Source organism: Entelurus aequoreus, linkage group LG28 (assembly GCF_033978785.1).
Source record: "Entelurus aequoreus isolate RoL-2023_Sb linkage group LG28, RoL_Eaeq_v1.1, whole genome shotgun sequence".
Taxonomy (NCBI): Eukaryota; Metazoa; Chordata; class Actinopteri; order Syngnathiformes; family Syngnathidae; genus Entelurus; species Entelurus aequoreus.
Genome location: NC_084758.1, coordinates 9007028 through 9022722, shown reverse-complemented (window position 1 = coordinate 9022722; position 15695 = coordinate 9007028).

The following is a 15695-nucleotide window of genomic DNA, read 5'->3' as shown; positions in this document are numbered from 1 at the left end:
TTGCTAAAATGACGTAAGGGGGGACCCTGTCGTAAAAATGCCAAAAAACGGACTTGCTTCAGCAGTACAATTCTGGTGCTGTAGTTGTAGGAGATGTCTCAAAACGTCATCAGGAGTCCCTACAAAACCTAAAAATGGCATAAAATGCTTTTTTTGGGAAAACTTTTTTTTTCCAAAAAAAATTCAAAAAACAGACTTGCTTCAGCAGCACAATTCTGGTGCTGTAGTTGTAGGAGATGTCTCAAAACGTCATCAGGAGTCCCGACTAAACCCGTAAATGTAAGAAAATGTAAGAAAATGCATTTTTTAAGAAAAACATTTTTTGCTAAAATGTCGTAAGGGGGGACCCTGTCGTAAAAATTCCAAAAAACGGACTTGCTTCAGCAGTACAATTCTGGTGCTGTAGTTGTAGGAGATGTCTGAAAACGTCATCAGGAGTCCCGACTAAACCCGTAAATGTAAGAAAATGTAAGAAAATGCATTTTTTACGAAAAACATTTTTTGCTAAAATGTCGTAAGGGGGGACCCTGTCGTAAAAATTCCAAAAAACGGACTTGATTCAACAGCACAATTCTGGTGCTGTAGTTGTAGGAGATGTCTCAAAACGTCATCAGGAGTCCCTACAAAACCTAAAAATGGCATAAAATGCTTTTTTTGGGAAAACTTTTTTTTTACAAAAAAAAATTCAAAAAACGGACTTGTTTGAGCAGCACAATTCTGGTGCTGTAGTTGTAGGAGATGTCTGAAAACGTCATCAGGAGTCCCGACTAAACCCGTAAATGTAAGAAAATGTAAGAAAATGCATTTTTTAAGAAAAACATTTTTTGCTAAAATGACGTAAGGGGGGACCCTGTCGTAAAAATGCCAAAAAACGGACTTGCTTCAGCAGTACAATTCTGGTGCTGTAGTTGTAGGAGATGTCTCAAAACGTCATCAGGAGTCCCTACAAAACCTAAAAATGGCATAAAATGCTTTTTTTGGGAAAACTTTTTTTTTACAAAAAAAAATTCAAAAAACGGACTTGTTTGAGCAGCACAATTCTGGTGCTGTAGTTGTAGGAGATGTCTGAAAACGTCATCAGGAGTCCCGACTAAACCCGTAAATGTAAGAAAATGTAAGAAAATGCATTTTTTAAGAAAAACATTTTTTGCTAAAATGTCGTAAGGGGGGACCCTGTCGTAAAAATTCCAAAAAACGGACTTGATTCAGCAGCACAATTCTGGTGCTGTAGTTGTAGGAGATGTCTCAAAACGTCATCAGGAGTCCCTACAAAACCTAAAAATGGCATAAAATGCTTTTTTTGGGAAAACTTTTTTTTTCCAAAAAAAAATTCAAAAAACGGACTTGTTTGAGCAGCACAATTCTGGTGCTGTAGTTGTAGGAGATGTCTGAAAACGTCATCAGGAGTCCCGACTAAACCCGTAAATGTAAGAAAATGTAAGAAAATGCATTTTTTAAGAAAAACATTTTTTGCTAAAATGTCGTAAGGGGGGACCCTGTCGTAAAAATTCCAAAAAACGGACTTGCTTCAGCAGTACAATTCTGGTGCTGTAGTTGTAGGAGATGTCTCAAAACGTCATCAGGAGTCCCTACAAAACCTAAAAATGGCATAAAATGCTTTTTTTGGGAAAACTTTTTTTTTACAAAAAAAAATTCAAAAAACGGACTTGTTTGAGCAGCACAATTCTGGTGCTGTAGTTGTAGGAGATGTCTGAAAACGTCATCAGGAGTCCCGACTAAACCCGTAAATGTAAGAAAATGTAAGAAAATGCATTTTTTACGAAAAACATTTTTTGCTAAAATGTCGTAAGGGGGACCCTGTCGTAAAAATGCCAAAAAACGGACTTGCTTCAGCAGTACAATTCTGGTGCTGTAGTTGTAGGAGATGTCTCAAAACGTCATCAGGGGTCCCGACTAAACCTAAAAATGGCATTAAATGCTTTTTTTGGGAAAACTTTTTTTTTACAAAAAAAAATTCAAAAAACAGACTTGCTTCAGCAGCACAATTCTGGTGCTGTAGTTGTAGGAGATGTCTCAAAACGTCATCAGGAGTCCCGACTAAACCCGTAAATGTAAGAAAATGTAAGAAAATGCATTTTTTTAATAAAAACATTTTTTGCTAAAATGTCGTAAGGGGGGACCCTGTCGTAAAAATGCCAAAAAACGGACTTGCTTCAGCAGTACAATTCTGGTGCTGTAGTTGTAGGAGATGTCTGAAAACGTCATCAGGAGTCCCGACTAAACCCGTAAATGTAAGAAAATGCATTTTTTACGAAAAACATTTTTTGCTAAAATGTCGTAAGGGGGGACCCTGTCGTAAAAATTCCAAAAAACGGACTTGATTCAACAGCACAATTCTGGTGCTGTAGTTGTAGGAGATGTCTCAAAACGTCATCAGGAGTCCCGACTAAACCCGTAAATGTAAGAAAATGTAAGAAAATGCATTTTTTAAGAAAAACATTTTTTGCTAAAATGACGTAAGGGGGGACCCTGTCGTAAAAATGCCAAAAAACGGACTTGCTTCAGCAGTACAATTCTGGTGCTGTAGTTGTAGGAGATGTCTCAAAACGTCATCAGGAGTCCCTACAAAACCTAAAAATGGCATAAAATGCTTTTTTTGGGAAAACTTTTTTTTTACAAAAAAAAATTCAAAAAACGGACTTGTTTGAGCAGCACAATTCTGGTGCTGTAGTTGTAGGAGATGTCTGAAAACGTCATCAGGAGTCCCGACTAAACCCGTAAATGTAAGAAAATGTAAGAAAATGCATTTTTTAAGAAAAACATTTTTTGCTAAAATGACGTAAGGGGGGACCCTGTCGTAAAAATGCCAAAAAACGGACTTGCTTCAGCAGTACAATTCTGGTGCTGTAGTTGTAGGAGATGTCTCAAAACGTCATCAGGAGTCCCTACAAAACCTAAAAATGGCATAAAATGCTTTTTTTGGGAAAACTTTTTTTTTACAAAAAAAAATTCAAAAAACGGACTTGTTTGAGCAGCACAATTCTGGTGCTGTAGTTGTAGGAGATGTCTGAAAACGTCATCAGGAGTCCCGACTAAACCCGTAAATGTAAGAAAATGTAAGAAAATGCATTTTTTAAGAAAAACATTTTTTTTGCTAAAATGACGTAAGGGGGGACCCTGTCGTAAAAATGCCAAAAAACGGACTTGCTTCAGCAGTACAATTCTGGTGCTGTAGTTGTAGGAGATGTCTCAAAACGTCATCAGGAGTCCCTACAAAACCTAAAAATGGCATAAAATGCTTTTTTTGGGAAAACTTTTTTTTTCCAAAAAAAATTCAAAAAACAGACTTGCTTCAGCAGCACAATTCTGGTGCTGTAGTTGTAGGAGATGTCTCAAAACGTCATCAGGAGTCCCGACTAAACCCGTAAATGTAAGAAAATGTAAGAAAATGCATTTTTTAAGAAAAACATTTTTTGCTAAAATGTCGTAAGGGGGGACCCTGTCGTAAAAATTCCAAAAAACGGACTTGCTTCAGCAGTACAATTCTGGTGCTGTAGTTGTAGGAGATGTCTGAAAACGTCATCAGGAGTCCCGACTAAACCCGTAAATGTAAGAAAATGCATTTTTTACGAAAAACATTTTTTGCTAAAATGTCGTAAGGGGGGACCCTGTCGTAAAAATTCCAAAAAACGGACTTGATTCAACAGCACAATTCTGGTGCTGTAGTTGTAGGAGATGTCTCAAAACGTCATCAGGAGTCCCGACTAAACCCGTAAATGTAAGAAAATGTAAGAAAATGCATTTTTTAAGAAAAACATTTTTTGCTAAAATGACGTAAGGGGGGACCCTGTCGTAAAAATGCCAAAAAACGGACTTGCTTCAGCAGTACAATTCTGGTGCTGTAGTTGTAGGAGATGTCTCAAAACATCATCAGGAGTCCCTACAAAACCTAAAAATGGCATAAAATGCTTTTTTTGGGAAAACTTTTTTTTTACAAAAAAAAATTCAAAAAACGGACTTGTTTGAGCAGCACAATTCTGGTGCTGTAGTTGTAGGAGATGTCTGAAAACGTCATCAGGAGTCCCGACTAAACCCGTAAATGTAAGAAAATGTAAGAAAATGCATTTTTTAAGAAAAACATTTTTTGCTAAAATGACGTAAGGGGGGACCCTGTCGTAAAAATGCCAAAAAACGGACTTGCTTCAGCAGTACAATTCTGGTGCTGTAGTTGTAGGAGATGTCTCAAAACGTCATCAGGAGTCCCTACAAAACCTAAAAATGGCATAAAATGCTTTTTTTGGGAAAACTTTTTTTTTACAAAAAAAAATTCAAAAAACGGACTTGTTTGAGCAGCACAATTCTGGTGCTGTAGTTGTAGGAGATGTCTGAAAACGTCATCAGGAGTCCCGACTAAACCCGTAAATGTAAGAAAATGTAAGAAAATGCATTTTTTAAGAAAAACATTTTTTGCTAAAATGTCGTAAGGGGGGACCCTGTCGTAAAAATTCCAAAAAACGGACTTGATTCAGCAGCACAATTCTGGTGCTGTAGTTGTAGGAGATGTCTCAAAACGTCATCAGGAGTCCCTACAAAACCTAAAAATGGCATAAAATGCTTTTTTTGGGAAAACTTTTTTTTTCCAAAAAAAAATTCAAAAAACGGACTTGTTTGAGCAGCACAATTCTGGTGCTGTAGTTGTAGGAGATGTCTGAAAACGTCATCAGGAGTCCCGACTAAACCCGTAAATGTAAGAAAATGTAAGAAAATGCATTTTTTAAGAAAAACATTTTTTGCTAAAATGACGTAAGGGGGGACCCTGTCGTAAAAATGCCAAAAAACGGACTTGCTTCAGCAGTACAATTCTGGTGCTGTAGTTGTAGGAGATGTCTCAAAACGTCATCAGGAGTCCCTACAAAACCTAAAAATGGCATAAAATGCTTTTTTTGGGAAAACTTTTTTTTTCCAAAAAAAATTCAAAAAACAGACTTGCTTCAGCAGCACAATTCTGGTGCTGTAGTTGTAGGAGATGTCTCAAAACGTCATCAGGAGTCCCGACTAAACCCGTAAATGTAAGAAAATGTAAGAAAATGCATTTTTTAAGAAAAACATTTTTTGCTAAAATGTCGTAAGGGGGGACCCTGTCGTAAAAATTCCAAAAAACGGACTTGCTTCAGCAGTACAATTCTGGTGCTGTAGTTGTAGGAGATGTCTCAAAACGTCATCAGGAGTCCCTACAAAACCTAAAAATGGCATAAAATGCTTTTTTTGGGAAAACTTTTTTTTTACAAAAAAAAATTCAAAAAACGGACTTGTTTGAGCAGCACAATTCTGGTGCTGTAGTTGTAGGAGATGTCTGAAAACGTCATCAGGAGTCCCGACTAAACCCGTAAATGTAAGAAAATGTAAGAAAATGCATTTTTTACGAAAAACATTTTTTGCTAAAATGTCGTAAGGGGGACCCTGTCGTAAAAATGCCAAAAAACGGACTTGCTTCAGCAGTACAATTCTGGTGCTGTAGTTGTAGGAGATGTCTCAAAACGTCATCAGGAGTCCCGACTAAACCTAAAAATGGCATTAAATGCTTGTTTTGGGAAAACTTTTTTTTTACAAAAAAAAATTCAAAAAACAGACTTGCTTCAGCAGCACAATTCTGGTGCTGTAGTTGTAGGAGATGTCTCAAAACGTCATCAGGAGTCCCGACTAAACCCGTAAATGTAAGAAAATGTAAGAAAATGCATTTTTTTAATAAAAACATTTTTTGCTAAAATGTCGTAAGGGGGGACCCTGTCGTAAAAATGCCAAAAAACGGACTTGCTTCAGCAGTACAATTCTGGTGCTGTAGTTGTAGGAGATGTCTGAAAACGTCATCAGGAGTCCCGACTAAACCCGTAAATGTAAGAAAATGCATTTTTTACGAAAAACATTTTTTGCTAAAATGTCGTAAGGGGGGACCCTGTCGTAAAAATTCCAAAAAACGGACTTGATTCAACAGCACAATTCTGGTGCTGTAGTTGTAGGAGATGTCTCAAAACGTCATCAGGAGTCCCGACTAAACCCGTAAATGTAAGAAAATGTAAGAAAATGCATTTTTTAAGAAAAACATTTTTTGCTAAAATGACGTAAGGGGGGACCCTGTCGTAAAAATGCCAAAAAACGGACTTGCTTCAGCAGTACAATTCTGGTGCTGTAGTTGTAGGAGATGTCTCAAAACGTCATCAGGAGTCCCTACAAAACCTAAAAATGGCATAAAATGCTTTTTTTGGGAAAACTTTTTTTTTACAAAAAAAAATTCAAAAAACGGACTTGTTTGAGCAGCACAATTCTGGTGCTGTAGTTGTAGGAGATGTCTGAAAACGTCATCAGGAGTCCCGACTAAACCCGTAAATGTAAGAAAATGTAAGAAAATGCATTTTTTAAGAAAAACATTTTTTGCTAAAATGTCGTAAGGGGGGACCCTGTCGTAAAAATTCCAAAAAACGGACTTGATTCAGCAGCACAATTCTGGTGCTGTAGTTGTAGGAGATGTCTCAAAACGTCATCAGGAGTCCCTACAAAACCTAAAAATGGCATAAAATGCTTTTTTTGGGAAAACTTTTTTTTTCCAAAAAAAAATTCAAAAAACGGACTTGTTTGAGCAGCACAATTCTGGTGCTGTAGTTGTAGGAGATGTCTGAAAACGTCATCAGGAGTCCCGACTAAACCCGTAAATGTAAGAAAATGTAAGAAAATGCATTTTTTAAGAAAAACATTTTTTGCTAAAATGACGTAAGGGGGGACCCTGTCGTAAAAATGCCAAAAAACGGACTTGCTTCAGCAGTACAATTCTGGTGCTGTAGTTGTAGGAGATGTCTCAAAACGTCATCAGGAGTCCCTACAAAACCTAAAAATGGCATAAAATGCTTTTTTTGGGAAAACTTTTTTTTTCCAAAAAAAATTCAAAAAACAGACTTGCTTCAGCAGCACAATTCTGGTGCTGTAGTTGTAGGAGATGTCTGAAAACGTCATCAGGAGTCCCGACTAAACCCGTAAATGTAAGAAAATGTAAGAAAATGCATTTTTTAAGAAAAACATTTTTTGCTAAAATGTCGTAAGGGGGGACCCTGTCGTAAAAATTCCAAAAAACGGACTTGATTCAGCAGCACAATTCTGGTGCTGTAGTTGTAGGAGATGTCTCAAAACGTCATCAGGAGTCCCTACAAAACCTAAAAATGGCATAAAATGCTTTTTTTGGGAAAACTTTTTTTTTCCAAAAAAAAATTCAAAAAACGGACTTGTTTGAGCAGCACAATTCTGGTGCTGTAGTTGTAGGAGATGTCTGAAAACGTCATCAGGAGTCCCGACTAAACCCGTAAATGTAAGAAAATGTAAGAAAATGCATTTTTTAAGAAAAACATTTTTTGCTAAAATGACGTAAGGGGGGACCCTGTCGTAAAAATGCCAAAAAACGGACTTGCTTCAGCAGTACAATTCTGGTGCTGTAGTTGTAGGAGATGTCTCAAAACGTCATCAGGAGTCCCTACAAAACCTAAAAATGGCATAAAATGCTTTTTTTGGGAAAACTTTTTTTTTCCAAAAAAAATTCAAAAAACAGACTTGCTTCAGCAGCACAATTCTGGTGCTGTAGTTGTAGGAGATGTCTCAAAACGTCATCAGGAGTCCCGACTAAACCCGTAAATGTAAGAAAATGTAAGAAAATGCATTTTTTAAGAAAAACATTTTTTGCTAAAATGTCGTAAGGGGGGACCCTGTCGTAAAAATTCCAAAAAACGGACTTGCTTCAGCAGTACAATTCTGGTGCTGTAGTTGTAGGAGATGTCTCAAAACGTCATCAGGAGTCCCTACAAAACCTAAAAATGGCATAAAATGCTTTTTTTGGGAAAACTTTTTTTTTACAAAAAAAAATTCAAAAAACGGACTTGTTTGAGCAGCACAATTCTGGTGCTGTAGTTGTAGGAGATGTCTGAAAACGTCATCAGGAGTCCCGACTAAACCCGTAAATGTAAGAAAATGTAAGAAAATGCATTTTTTACGAAAAACATTTTTTGCTAAAATGTCGTAAGGGGGACCCTGTCGTAAAAATGCCAAAAAACGGACTTGCTTCAGCAGTACAATTCTGGTGCTGTAGTTGTAGGAGATGTCTCAAAACGTCATCAGGAGTCCCGACTAAACCTAAAAATGGCATTAAATGCTTTTTTTGGGAAAACTTTTTTTTTACAAAAAAAAATTCAAAAAACAGACTTGCTTCAGCAGCACAATTCTGGTGCTGTAGTTGTAGGAGATGTCTCAAAACGTCATCAGGAGTCCCGACTAAACCCGTAAATGTAAGAAAATGTAAGAAAATGCATTTTTTTAATAAAAACATTTTTTGCTAAAATGTCGTAAGGGGGGACCCTGTCGTAAAAATGCCAAAAAACGGACTTGCTTCAGCAGTACAATTCTGGTGCTGTAGTTGTAGGAGATGTCTGAAAACGTCATCAGGAGTCCCGACTAAACCCGTAAATGTAAGAAAATGCATTTTTTACGAAAAACATTTTTTGCTAAAATGTCGTAAGGGGGGACCCTGTCGTAAAAATGCCAAAAAACGGACTTGCTTCAGCAGTACAATTCTGGTGCTGTAGTTGTAGGAGATGTCTCAAAACGTCATCAGGAGTCCCTACAAAACCTAAAAATGGCATAAAATGCTTTTTTTGGGAAAACTTTTTTTTTACAAAAAAAAATTCAAAAAACGGACTTGTTTGAGCAGCACAATTCTGGTGCTGTAGTTGTAGGAGATGTCTGAAAACGTCATCAGGAGTCCCGACTAAACCCGTAAATGTAAGAAAATGTAAGAAAATGCATTTTTTAAGAAAAACATTTTTTGCTAAAATGACGTAAGGGGGGACCCTGTCGTAAAAATGCCAAAAAACGGACTTGCTTCAGCAGTACAATTCTGGTGCTGTAGTTGTAGGAGATGTCTCAAAACGTCATCAGGAGTCCCTACAAAACCTAAAAATGGCATAAAATGCTTTTTTTGGGAAAACTTTTTTTTTACAAAAAAAAATTCAAAAAACGGACTTGTTTGAGCAGCACAATTCTGGTGCTGTAGTTGTAGGAGATGTCTGAAAACGTCATCAGGAGTCCCGACTAAACCCGTAAATGTAAGAAAATGTAAGAAAATGCATTTTTTAAGGAAAACATTTTTTGCTAAAATGTCGTAAGGGGGGACCCTGTCGTAAAAATGCCAAAAAACGGACTTGCTTCAGCAGTACAATTCTGGTGCTGTAGTTGTAGGAGATGTCTCAAAACGTCATCAGGAGTCCCTACAAAACCTAAATATGGCATAAAATGCTTTTTTTGGGAAAACTTTTTTTTTCCAAAAAAAATTCAAAAAACAGACTTGCTTCAGCAGCACAATTCTGGTGCTGTAGTTGTAGGAGATGTCTCAAAACGTCATCAGGAGTCCCGACTAAACCCGTAAATGTAAGAAAATGTAAGAAAATGCATTTTTTACGAAAAATATTTTTTGCTAAAATGTCGTAAAAATGCCAAAAAACGGACTTGCTTCAGCAGCACAATTCTGGTGCTGTAGTTGTAGGAGATGTCTCAAAACGTCATCAGGAGTCCCTACAAAACCTAAAAATGGCATTAAATGCTTTTTTTGGGAAAACTTTTTTTTTACAAAAAAAAATTCAAAAAACAGACTTGCTTCAGCAGCACAATTCTGGTGCTGTAGTTGTAGGAGATGTCTCAAAACGTCATCAGGAGTCCCTACAAAACCTAAAAATGGCATTAAATGCTTTTTTTGGGAAAACTTTTTTTTTACAAAAAAAAATTCAAAAAACAGACTTGCTTCAGCAGCACAATTCTGGTGCTGTAGTTGTAGGAGATGTCTCAAAACGTCATCAGGAGTCCCGACTAAACCCGTAAATGTAAGAAAATGTAAGAAAATGCATTTTTTAATAAAAACATTTTTTGCTAAAATGTCGTAAGGGGGGACCCTGTCGTAAAAATGCCAAAAAACGGACTTGCTTCAGCAATACAATTCTGGTGCTGTAGTTGTAGGAGATGTCTGAAAACGTCATCAGGAGTCCCGACTAAACCCGTAAATGTAAGAAAATGTAAGAAAATGCATTTTTTACGAAAAAAAATTTTTGCTAAAATGTCGTAAGGGGGGACCCTGTCGTAAAAATTCCAAAAAACGGACTTGATTCAACAGCACAATTCTGGTGCTGTAGTTGTAGGAGATGTCTCAAAACGTCATCAGGAGTCCCGACTAAACCCGTAAATGTAAGAAAATGTAAGAAAATGCATTTTTTAAGAAAAACATTTTTTGCTAAAATGTCGTAAGGGGGGACCCTGTCGTAAAAATGCCAAAAAACTGACTTGCTTCAGCAGTACAATTCTGGTGCTGTAGTTGTAGGAGATGTCTCAAAACGTCATCAGGAGTCCCTACAAAACCTAAAAATGGCATAAAATGCTTTTTTTGGGAAAACTTTTTTTTTACAAAAAAAAATTCAAAAAACGGACTTGTTTGAGCAGCACAATTCTGGTGCTGTAGTTGTAGGAGATGTCTGAAAACGTCATCAGGAGTCCCGACTAAACCCGTAAATGTAAGAAAATGTAAGAAAATGCATTTTTTAAGAAAAACATTTTTTGCTAAAATGACGTAAGGGGGGACCCTGTCGTAAAAATGCCAAAAAACGGACTTGCTTCAGCAGTACAATTCTGGTGCTGTAGTTGTAGGAGATGTCTCAAAACGTCATCAGGAGTCCCTACAAAACCTAAAAATGGCATAAAATGCTTTTTTTGGGAAAACTTTTTTTTTACAAAAAAAAATTCAAAAAACGGACTTGTTTGAGCAGCACAATTCTGGTGCTGTAGTTGTAGGAGATGTCTGAAAACGTCATCAGGAGTCCCGACTAAACCCGTAAATGTAAGAAAATGTAAGAAAATGCATTTTTTACGAAAAACATTTTTTGCTAAAATGTCGTAAGGGGGGACCCTGTCGTAAAAATGCCAAAAAACGGACTTGCTTCAGCAGTACAATTCTGGTGCTGTAGTTGTAGGAGATGTCTCAAAACGTCATCAGGAGTCCCTACAAAACCTAAAAATGGCATTAAATGCTTTTTTTGGGAAAACTTTTTTTTTACAAAAAAAAATTCAAAAAACAGACTTGCTTCAGCAGCACAATTCTGGTGCTGTAGTTGTAGGAGATGTCTCAAAACGTCATCAGGAGTCCCGACTAAACCCGTAAATGTAAGAAAATGTAAGAAAATGCATTTTTTACGAAAAACATTTTTTGCTAAAATGTCGTAAGGGGGGGACCCTGTCGTAAAAATGCCAAAAAACGGACTTGCTTCAGCAGCACAATTCTGGTGCTGTAGTTGTAGGAGATGTCTCAAAACGTCATCAGGAGTCCCTACAAAACCTAAAAATGGCATAAAATGCTTTTTTTGGGAAAACTTTTTTTTTTCCAAAAAAAAATTCAAAAAACGGACTTGTTTGAGCAGCACAATTCTGGTGCTGTAGTTGTAGGAGATGTCTGAAAACGTCATCAGGAGTCCCGACTAAACCCGTAAATGTAAGAAAATGTAAGAAAATGCATTTTTTAAGAAAAACATTTTTTGCTAAAATGTCGTAAGGGGGGACCCTGTCGTAAAAATGCCAAAAAACTGACTTGCTTCAGCAGTACAATTCTGGTGCTGTAGTTGTAGGAGATGTCTCAAAACGTCATCAGGAGTCCCTACAAAACCTAAAAATGGCAAAAAATGCTTTTTTTGGGAAAACTTTTTTTTTACAAAAAAAAATTCAAAAAACGGACTTGTTTGAGCAGCACAATTCTGGTGCTGTAGTTGTAGGACAGGGGTCGGCAACCCGCGGCTCCGGAGCCGCATGCGGCTCTTTGACCACTCTGATGCGGCTCAGCTACATACTTGCCGACCCCCCGATTTTCCCAGGAGACTTATGGATCTCAGTGTCTCTCATAAATAACTCCCAGGGAGAAAATAATCCTATTTAGACTATAAATACTAGATAAAGGGCGTGCCCTGATTGCACTGCAGTAATTGTCCTCTATAGCATTTACATACAGCGTGCCAGTCCAGCCGCATGTTGCATGTTGTTATTAATCGCACACACAGGAGACAGCAAAGCATACTTACTCATCAGCCACACAGCTTACACTGACGGTAGCCGTATCAAACAACTTTAACATTGTTACGTTACAAATATGCACCACACTGTGAACCCACACCAAAAAAGAATGAAAAACACATTTCTGGAGAACATCTGCACTGTAACACAACATAAACACAACACAACCATTACCCAGAATCCCATGCAGTCCTAACTCTTCCGGTCTAGATTATACACCCCGCTACCACAACCCCCCCACACATCAACCCCCCCCCCCCTCTCCTTGCGTTGGTTGAGCGGAAGAGTTAGTGCTGCATGGGATTCTGGGTATTGGTACCGTCAGTGTAAGATGTGTATTGGTACCGTCAGTGTCAGATGTGTATTGGTACCGTCAGTGTAAGATGTGTGGTTGCTGAACTAGTACGGAAGAGTTAGTGCTGCATGGGATTCTGGGTATTGGCACCGTCAGTGTAAGATGTGTGGTTGCTGAGGTAGTACGCCTTGCTGTCACTTACGTGTGGTCAAGCAGGTACACTGTTAGGGCAGACTGTAGAGGGCGGTGTCATCACGCTCTGATATTCGGGAGTCTCCCGGGGAAAAATGAGAGGATTGGCAAGTATGACGCTATCAAGCGCCATTCATTCAAAACTCGCGGGCTGCACTAACATCAAATGTCCACATTAAAGTGCGTGCCGGTGCGTGTGTCGGAGACCCCTGGTTAATATAGCACAAAGCATTTAAGCTCTGTATGCAGTGTTTTTCATTTTAAATTGTAAATTTTTTTTGTGGCTCCCATCACTTTCTTTAATTTGTGAAACTTGCCAAAATGGCTCTTTGAGTGGTAAAGGTTGCCGACCCCTGTTGTAGGAGATGTCTGAAAACGTCATCAGGAGTCCCGACTAAACCCGTAAATGTAAGAAAATGTAAGAAAATGCATTTTTTAAGAAAAACATTTTTTGCTAAAATGACGTAAGGGGGGACCCTGTCGTAAAAATGCCAAAAAACGGACTTGCTTCAGCAGTACAATTCTGGTGCTGTAGTTGTAGGAGATGTCTCAAAACGTCATCAGGAGTCCCTACAAAACCTAAAAATGGCATAAAATGCTTTTTTTGGGAAAACTTTTTTTTTACAAAAAAAATTTCAAAAAACGGACTTGTTTGAGCAGCACAATTCTGGTGCTGTAGTTGTAGGAGATGTCTGAAAACGTCATCAGGAGTCCCGACTAAACCCGTAAATGTAAGAAAATGTAAGAAAATGCATTTTTTAAGAAAAACATTTTTTGCTAAAATGACGTAAGGGGGGACCCTGTCGTAAAAATTCCAAAAAACGGACTTGATTCAGCAGCACAATTCTGGTGCTGTAGTTGTAGGAGATGTCTCAAAACGTCATCAGGAGTCCCTACAAAACCTAAAAATGGCATAAAATGCTTTTTTTGGGAAAACTTTTTTTTTCCAAAAAAAAATTCAAAAAACGGACTTGTTTGAGCAGCACAATTCTGGTGCTGTAGTTGTAGGAGATGTCTCAAAACGTCATCAGGAGTCCCTACAAAACCCGTAAATGTAAGAAAATGTAAGAAAATGCATTTTTTAAGAAAAACATTTTTTGCTAAAATGTCGTAAGGGGGGACCCTGTCGTAAAAATTCCAAAAAACGGACTTGCTTCAGCAGTACAATTCTGGTGCTGTAGTTGTAGGAGATGTCTCAAAACGTCATCAGGAGTCCCTACAAAACCTAAAAATGGCATTAAATGCTTTTTTTGGGAAAACTTTTTTTTTACAAAAAAAAATTCAAAAAACAGACTTGCTTCAGCAGCACAATTCTGGTGCTGTAGTTGTAGGAGATGTCTCAAAACGTCATCAGGAGTCCCGACTAAACCCGTAAATGTAAGAAAATGTAAGAAAATGCATTTTTTACGAAAAACATTTTTTGCTAAAATGTCGTAAGGGGGGACCCTGTCGTAAAAATGCCAAAAAACGGACTTGCTTCAGCAGTAATATTCTGGTGCTGTAGTTGTAGGAGATGTCTCAAAACGTCATCAGGAGTCCCTACAAAACCTAAAAATGGCATAAAATGCTTTTTTTGGGAAAACTTTTTTTTTCCAAAAAAAATTCAAAAAACGGACTTGTTTGAGCAGCACAATTCTGGTGCTGTAGTTGTAGGAGATGTCTGAAAACGTCATCAGGAGTCCCGACTAAACCCGTAAATGTAAGAAAATGTAAGAAAATGCATTTTTTACGAAAAACATTTTTTGCTAAAATGTCGTAAGGGGGGACCCTGTCGTAAAAATTCCAAAAAACGGACTTGATTCAGCAGCACAATTCTGGTGCTGTAGTTGTAGGAGATGTCTCAAAACGTCATCAGGAGTCCCTACAAAACCTAAAAATGGCATAAAATGCTTTTTTTGGGAAAACTTTTTTTTTACAAAAAAAAATTCAAAAAACTGACTTGTTTGAGCAGCACAATTCTGGTGCTGTAGTTGTAGGAGATGTCTGAAAACGTCATCAGGAGTCCCGACTAAACCCGTAAATGTAAGAAAATGTAAGAAAATGCATTTTTTACGAAAAACATTTTTTGCTAAAATGTCGTAAGGGGGGACCCTGTCGTAAAAATGCCAAAAAACAGACTTGCTTCAGCAGTACAATTCTGGTGCTGTAGTTGTAGGAGATGTCTCAAAACGTCATCAGGAGTCCCGACTAAACCTAAAAATGGCATTAAATGCTTTTTTTGGGAAAACTTTTTTTTTACAAAAAAAAATTCAAAAAACAGACTTGCTTCAGCAGCACAATTCTGGTGCTGTAGTTGTAGGAGATGTCTCAAAACGTCATCAGGAGTCCCTACAAAACCTAAAAATGGCATAAAATGCTTTTTTTGGGAAAACTTTTTTTTTCCAAAAAAAATTCAAAAAACAGACTTGCTTCAGCAGCACAATTCTGGTGCTGTAGTTGTAGGAGATGTCTGAAAACGTCATTAGGAGTCCCGACTAAACCCGTAAATGTAAGAAAATGTAAGAAAATGCATTTTTTAAGAAAAACATTTTTTGCTAAAATGTCGTAAGGGGGGACCCTGTCGTAAAAATTCCAAAAAACGGACTTGATTCAGCAGCACAATTCTGGTGCTGTAGTTGTAGGAGATGTCTCAAAACGTCATCAGGAGTCCCTACAAAACCTAAAAATGGCATAAAATGCTTTTTTTGGGAAAACTTTTTTTTTCCAAAAAAAATTCAAAAAACAGACTTGCTTCAGCAGCACAATTCTGGTGCTGTAGTTGTAGGAGATGTCTCAAAACGTCATCAGGAGTCCCGACTAAACCCGTAAATGTAAGAAAATGTAAGAAAATGCATTTTTTAAGAAAAACATTTTTTGCTAAAATGACGTAAGGGGGGACCCTGTCGTAAAAATGCCAAAAAACGGACTTGCTTCAGCAGTACAATTCTGGTGCTGTAGTTGTAGGAGATGTCTCAAAACGTCATCAGGAGTCCCTACAAAACCTAAAAATGGCATAAAATGCTTTTTTTGGGAAAACTTTTTTTTTACAAAAAAAAATTCAAAAAACGGACTTGTTTGAGCAGCACAATTCTGGTGCTGTAGTTGTAGGAGATGTCTGAAAACGTCATCAGGAGTC